Source organism: Agelaius phoeniceus, unplaced genomic scaffold, assembly GCF_051311805.1.
Source record: "Agelaius phoeniceus isolate bAgePho1 unplaced genomic scaffold, bAgePho1.hap1 Scaffold_109, whole genome shotgun sequence".
Lineage (NCBI taxonomy): Eukaryota > Metazoa > Chordata > Aves > Passeriformes > Icteridae > Agelaius > Agelaius phoeniceus.
Window position 1 is genome coordinate 125,001 of NW_027509875.1, and position 7,500 is coordinate 132,500.

Consider the following 7,500-nt stretch of genomic DNA (forward strand, 5'->3'; position numbering starts at 1 on the left):
TGTCCCAGGCCTTCAGGGTAGACCTGTTGTCCCGGGCCGCCGGGGTAGACCTGTTGTCCTAGGCTTCGGGGTAGACCTGTTGTCCCGGGCCGCCGGGGTAGACCTGTTGTCCCGGGCCGCCAGGGTAGACCTGATGTCCTAGGCTTCGGGGTAGACCTGATGGCCGAGGCCCCTAGGGTAGACCTGTTGTCCCGGGCCTCCGGGGTAGACCTGTTGTCCCAGGCCCCTTGGGGTAGACCTGATGTCCTAGGCTTCGGGGTAGACCTGATGGCCGAGGCCCCTGGGGTAGACCTGTTGTCCCAGGCTCCTTGGGGTAGACCTGATGTCCCGGGCCACCGGGGTAGACCTGATGTCCGGGGCCTCCGGGGTAGACCTGATGTCCGGGGCCTCCGGGGTAGACCAGTTGTCCCGGGCCCCTGGGGTAGACCTGTTGTCCCAGGCTCCTTGGGGTAGACCTGATGTCCCGGGCCACCGGGGTAGACCTGATGTCCGGGGCCTCCGGGGTAGACCTGATGTCCGGGGCCTCCGGGGTAGACCTGATGTCCGGGGCCTCCGGGGTAGACCAGTTGTCCCGGGCCCCTGGGGTAGACCTGTTGTCCCAGGCTCCTTGGGGTAGACCTGATGTCCCGGGCCACCGGGGTAGACCTGATGTCCGGGGCCTCCGGGGTAGACCTGATGTCCGGGGCCTCCGGGGTAGACCAGTTGTCCCGGGCCCCTGGGGTAGACCTGTTGTCCCAGGCTCCTTGGGGTAGACCTGATGTCCCGGGCCACCGGGGTAGACCTGATGTCCGGGGCCTCCGGGGTAGACCTGATGTCCGGGGCCTCCGGGGTAGACCAGTTGTCCCGGGCCCCTGGGGTAGACCTGTTGTCCCAGGCTCCTTGGGGTAGACCTGATGTCCCGGGCCACCGGGGTAGACCTGATGTCCGGGGCCTCCGGGGTAGACCTGATGTCCGGGGCCTCCGGGGTAGACCTGATGTCCGGGGCCTCCGGGGTAGACCAGTTGTCCCGGGCCCCTGGGGTAGACCTGTTGTCCCAGGCTCCTTGGGGTAGACCTGATGTCCGGGGCCACCGGGGTAGACCTCATGTCCGGGGCCTCCGGGGTAGACCTGATGTCCGGGGCCTCCGGGGTAGACCAGTTGTCCCGGGCCCCTGGGGTAGACCTGTTGTCCCAGGCTCCTTGGGGTAGACCTGATGTCCCGGGCCACCGGGGTAGACCTGATGTCCGGGGCCTCCGGGGTAGACCTGATGTCCGGGGCCTCCGGGGTAGACCTGATGTCCGGGGCCTCCGGGGTAGACCAGTTGTCCCGGGCCCCTGGGGTAGACCTGTTGTCCCAGGCTCCTTGGGGTAGACCTGATGTCCCGGGCCACCGGGGTAGACCTCATGTCCGGGGCCTCCGGGGTAGACCTGATGTCCGGGGCCTCCGGGGTAGACCAGTTGTCCCGGGCCCCTGGGGTAGACCTGTTGTCCCAGGCTCCTTGGGGTAGACCTGATGTCCCGGGCCACCGGGGTAGACCTGATGTCCGGGGCCTCCGGGGTAGACCTGATGTCCGGGGCCTCCGGGGTAGACCAGTTGTCCCGGGCCCCTGGGGTAGACCTGTTGTCCCAGGCTCCTTGGGGTAGACCTGATGTCCGGGGCCACCGGGGTAGACCTCATGTCCGGGGCCTCCGAGGTAGACCAGTTGTCCCGGGCCCCTGGGGTAGACCTGTTGTCCCAGGCTCCTTGGGGTAGACCTGATGTCCCGGGCCACCGGGGTAGACCTGATGTCCGGGGCCTCCGGGGTAGACCAGTTGTCCCGGGCCCCTGGGGTAGACCTGTTGTCCCAGGCTCCTTGGGGTAGACCTGATGTCCCGGGCCACCGGGGTAGACCTGATGTCCGGGGCCTCCGGGGTAGACCTGATGTCCGGGGCCTCCGGGGTAGACCAGTTGTCCCGGGCCCCTGGGGTAGACCTGTTGTCCCAGGCTCCTTGGGGTAGACCTGATGTCCCGGGCCACCGGGGTAGACCTGATGTCCGGGGCCTCCGGGGTAGACCAGTTGTCCCGGGCCCCTGGGGTAGACCTGTTGTCCCAGGCTCCTTGGGGTAGACCTGATGTCCCGGGCCACCGGGGTAGACCTGATGTCCGGGGCCTCCGGGGTAGACCTGATGTCCGGGGCCTCCGGGGTAGACCTGATGTCCGGGGCCTCCGGCGTAGACCAGTTGTCCCGGGCCCCTGGGGTAGACCTGTTGTCCCAGGCTCCTTGGGGTAGACCTGATGTCCCGGGCCGCCGGGGTAGACCTGATGTCCGGGGCCTCCGGGGTAGACCTGATGTCCGGGGCCTCCGGGGTAGACCAGTTGTCCCGGGCCCCTGGGGTAGACCTGTTGTCCCAGGCTCCTTGGGGTAGACCTGATGTCCGGGGCCACCGGGGTAGACCTCATGTCCGGGGCCTCCGAGGTAGACCAATTGTCCCGGGCCCCTGGGGTAGACCTGTTGTCCCAGGCTCCTTGGGGTAGACCTGATGTCCCGGGCCACCGGGGTAGACCTGATGTCCGGGGCCTCCGGGGTAGACCAGTTGTCCCGGGCCCCTGGGGTAGACCTGTTGTCCCAGGCTCCTTGGGGTAGACCTGGTGTCCCGGGCCACCGGGGTAGACCTGATGTCCGGGGCCTCCGGGGTAGACCTGATGTCCGGGGCCTCCGGGGTAGACCTGATGTCCGGGGCCTCCGGGGTAGACCAGTTGTCCCGGGCCCCTTGGGTAGACCTGTTGTCCCAGGCTTCGGGGTAGACCTGTTGTCCCAGGCCTTCAGGGTAGACCTGTTGTCCCGGGCCGCCGGGGTAGACCTGTTGTCCTAGGCTTCGGGGTAGACCTGTTGTCCCGGGCCGCCGGGGTAGACCTGTTGTCCCGGGCCGCCAGGGTAGACCTGATGTCCTAGGCTTCGGGGTAGACCTGATGGCCGAGGCCCCTAGGGTAGACCTGTTGTCCCGGGCCTCCGGGGTAGACCTGTTGTCCCAGGCCCCTTGGGGTAGACCTGATGTCCTAGGCTTCGGGGTAGACCTGATGGCCGAGGCCCCTTGGGTAGACCTGTTGTCCCAGGCCCCTTGGGGTAGACCTGTTGTCCCGGGCCGCCGGGGTAGACCTGTTGTCCCGGGCCTCCGGGGTAGACCTGTTGTCCCGGGCCGCCGGGGTAGACCTGTTGTCCCAGGCCTTCAGGGTAGACCTGTTGTCCCGGGCCTCCGGGGTAGACCTGTTGTCCCGGGCCTTCAGGGTAGACCTGTTGTCCTAGGCTTCGGGGTAGACCTGATGTCCTAGGCTTCGGGGTAGACCTGATGGCCGAGGCCCCTTGGGTAGACCTGTTGTCCCAGGCCCCTTGGGGTAGACCTGTTGTCCCGGGCCGCCGGGGTAGACCTGATGTCCTGCGCTTCCGGGGTAGACCTGATAGCCCAGGCCCCTTGGGGTAGACCTTTTGTCCCAGGCCCTGGGGGTAGACCTGTTGTCCCCGGGCGGGCCCTCGCCTACGGCAGCCCGGCCCCTTGGCTAGACCTGTTGTCCCAGGCCCCTAGGGTAGACCTGTTGTCCCAGGCTCTTGGCTAGACCTGTTGTCCCGGGCCGGCCTTGGCCTACGGCAGCCTAGCAAGCGGCAAAAGGATGCAGACAGCGCCGGGGAGGCTGATGGGGGAGGGCGGGGCGCCCCCAACCGCCCATGGCCGGCTGCGCTTGCCACAGAGCGGGCAGGGCCAGGGGCCGGGGCAGGGCCAGGGAGAGAGGGCACGCCAGAGCGTGAATGCCTATGGGCGGGCCGGCGGGCGGCTGCGCGCGCGCGGGTGGCAGGGGGCCGGGTGGAGGTGGCTGGGGAGGGGTTGGCGAGGGGGCGGGGATGGTTGGCCGCGCCTTCCTTTCACGCGCAGCGGTGTGGTAGCCTGCAGGCGTGGCCGTGCGTTAGGGTTAGGGTTAGGGTTAGTTGGGGGGGGGGGGGGGGTTAGGGTTAGGGTTAGGGTTAGGGTTAGTGGGGGGGGGGGTTAGGGTTAGGGTTAGGGTTAGGGTTAGTGGGGGGGGGGTTAGGGGGTTAGGGTTAGGGTTAGGGTTAGTGGGGGGGGGGTTAGGGTTAGGGTTAGTGGGGGGCGGGGGGAGTTAGGGTTAGTGTTAGGGTTAGGGTTAGTCGGGGGCGGGGGGAGTTAGGGTTAGGGTTAGGGTTAGTTGGGGGGGGGGGGTGCGTGTCACTGTTTCTGTCTCTGTGCGGACCAGGGCCGGTGGCTTCGTGCCGGCCCCGGGCGCCTCGGCACCGAGTCCCCACGGCCCCCTAGAGTCACGTCGAGGGCCCAAGACCTCTGCGGACCGTGAAACAACCCGCCCGAAAGCTACACACAGCGCCTGTGTGCTGGCGGCGGTGCCGGCGGCCGCCGTCGCCTCTACCGGCGGGCGGGGCGGGGCGGGGCGGGGAGGGGAGGGGCGCGGCGGGGCGAGCCGCATCGGGGCCAGGGGGGCCGGCCTGGGTAGGTTCCACCCCAGGAGGGCGTGGCGGGGCAGGGCGGGGGGTGGGTGGTGGGGGCGCTGTTTGGCCAGGTCAGCGTGTCAGCAGGCAGAGCACCGGCCTCGGCTTGCCCGTCGGCTCGGCTGGGGGCGCTTCCGATACGAAAGAAAAAGAAATCAAATGGGTCAATTTTTGGGTTGGTTTGCTTTCCCGGATAAGTTTCTCGTTCCAAGCAAATAGAAGAGCCATTCTTTCAGGAAAGGAGAAAAGAAAAAGGGGCGGGGCGGGGGGGGGCCCGGGGGGGTGGGGGACAACCCAAGAAAACCCAAATCCAAACCACAAGCCCCCCAACCCCCCCAAAAAAAACAACCTCAAAAATCAGTATCAGAGAAAGCCAAAGCAACTGGAAAAAACCCCCAAAAAACCCCCAAAACAGCCCCCCCCCCCCCCCAGAAAAACAAAACAAAACAAAATACCAAAGCAAACCCAAACCAAATCCCCCCAAAGAACAACAACAAAAAAATGGAAAACATGTCATGGTCTTGAAAGGGGGGGGTGGGGTTGGGGTTCATTGTGTGGGACGGGGGGTCGATCGAGCCATCTGGCTCCGGGGTGTTATGAGGCTGTGAGCTTCGCCCGGCTCCGGGGTCGCTGGGCACGGCGAGGTGCCCGGGCGGCGGGCGACAACAGGGGGACAGCAGGTCTACCATGGATCCGAGCCGGACCCGGCTCATCAGGTCTACCCCGGCGGCGGCTGGGGACATCAGGTCTACCCCGGCTGCGGCCGGGGACATCAGGTCTACCCCGGCTGCGGCCGGGGACATCAGGTCTACCCCGGCTGCGGCCGGGGACAACAGGTCTACCTCCGCTGCGGCCGGGGACATCAGGTCTACCCCGGCTGCGGCCGGGGACATCAGGTCTACCCCGGCTGCGGCCGGGGACATCAGGTCTACCCCGGCTCCGGTCGGGGACATCAGGTCTACCCCGGCTCCGCCCGGGGACATCAGGTCTACCCCGGCTGCGGCCGGGGACAACAGGTCTACCCCGGCTCCGGCCGGGGACATCAGGTCTACCCCGGCTCCGCCCGGGGACATCAGGTCTACCCCGGCTCCGGTCGGGGACATCAGGTCTACCCCGGCTCCGCCCGGGGACATCAGGTCTACCCCGGCTGCGGCCGGGGACATCAGGTCTACCCCGGCTGCGGCCGGGGACATCAGGTCTACCCCCGCTGCGGCCGGGGACATCAGGTCTACCCCGGCTCCGCCCGGGGACATCAGGTCTACCCCGGCTGCGGCCGGGGACATCAGGTCTACCCCGGCTGCGGCCGGGGACATCAGGTCTACCCCGGCTGCGGCCGGGGACATCAGGTCTACCCCGGCTCCGGCCGGGGACAACAGGTCTACCTCCGCTGCGGCCGGGGACATCAGGTCTACCCCGGCTGCGGCCGGGGACATCAGGTCTACCCCGGCTCCGGTCGGGGACATCAGGTCTACCCCGGCTCCGCCCGGGGACATCAGGTCTACCCCGGCTGCGGCCGGGGACAACAGGTCTACCCCGGCTCCGGCCGGGGACATCAGGTCTACCCCGGCTGCGGCCGGGGACATCAGGTCTACCCCGGCTCCGCCCGGGGACATCAGGTCTACCCCGGCTCCGGCCGGGGACATCAGGTCTACCCCGGCTGCGGCCGGGGACAACAGGTCTACCCCGGCTCCGGTCGGGGACAACAGGTCTACCTCCGCTGTGGCCGGGGACATCAGGTCTACCCCGGCTCCGGTCGGGGACAACAGGTCTACCCCGGCTCCGGCCGGGGACATCAGGTCTACCCCGGCTGCGGCCGGGGACATCAGGTCTACCCCGGCTGCGGCCGGGGACATCAGGTCTACCCCGGCTCCGGCCGGGGACAACAGGTCTACCCCGGCTCCGGCCGGGGACATCAGGTCTACCCCGGCTCCGGTCGTGGACATCAGGTCTACCCCGGCTGCGGCCGGGGACATCAGGTCTACCCCGGCTCCGGCCGGGGACATCAGGTCTACCCCGGCTGCGGCCGGGGACATCAGGTCTACCCCCGCTGCGGCCGGGGACATCAGGTCTACCCCGGCTCCGGTCGTGGACATCAGGTCTACCCCGGCTCCGGTCGGGGACATCAGGTCTACCTCGCTCCGGGGTCCGCCGGGGGCCGGCCTTGCCCCCTGGTGGCGGGCGCCGGCCGGGGACATCAGGTCTACCCCGCTCCGGCGGGACTTAGTGCAATTTCGGCGCCGGCCGGGTAGACCTGTTGTCCCGGCCGTCTGCGGAAGTTCACCAAGGGGTCGCTGTTGTCGGCCGCCTCCGGCTGCGTCATGGTAGGAGGCGGCCTGCGTTGGCGCCCCTCCCCGGTCGAGCTGCATTGGTCCTCTTGGAGGCCTGGCCGGCTTTGGACTCGTCTGTCCGTCTTATGGGAGCGAGGTGACGGGCCGCATCCCCGCAGGTTGACCCCGTACCTGCGTCCGAGGCGGAGCGGAGCGGCCGCGCGTGCGGTCGCCAGGGCCAAGCGAGTGCCGCCTAGCCGGGACGAAGCGCGCGTGCCTTTGTGTCCCGGCTCCCGTCCTTCCCAGGGAAAAGTGGGTCCAGTTGGCGAGGCGAGAGAGAAGGGGCCGCGCGAAAGAGGCGGATCCGCGGAGGCGAGAGAGAAGGGCCGCGCAAGAGCGGATCCGGAGAAGGCCGAGAGAGAGAGCAAGAAGGGGGCGAAAGACGATCCGAGAAAGCTGCTCGCCGGCCCCGAGGCGAGGCGGGGAGAGAGAGCCGAGAGAGCGAGAGCGAGCCCAGAGAGAGAGTTGCCGAGAGAGAAGAGAGAAAGAGAAGCCGCGAGCAGCGTGTCCCGCTCCGGCCCGGCTTCTGCCGGTCGATTGGCCACGGGGGGGGGCGGCCCCCCCCGGGCACCGGTGGCGGGCGAGGCGGCGGCGCCTCGTCCCTTTTCTGCCCGGCCTTAAGCCGGGGGCCCGCTCGGCGGGCGCGGTTTTGGGCCCGTCGGTCCGCCTCGGCGGTGGCGGCGGTGCTCGGCCCGCGTTGGAGAA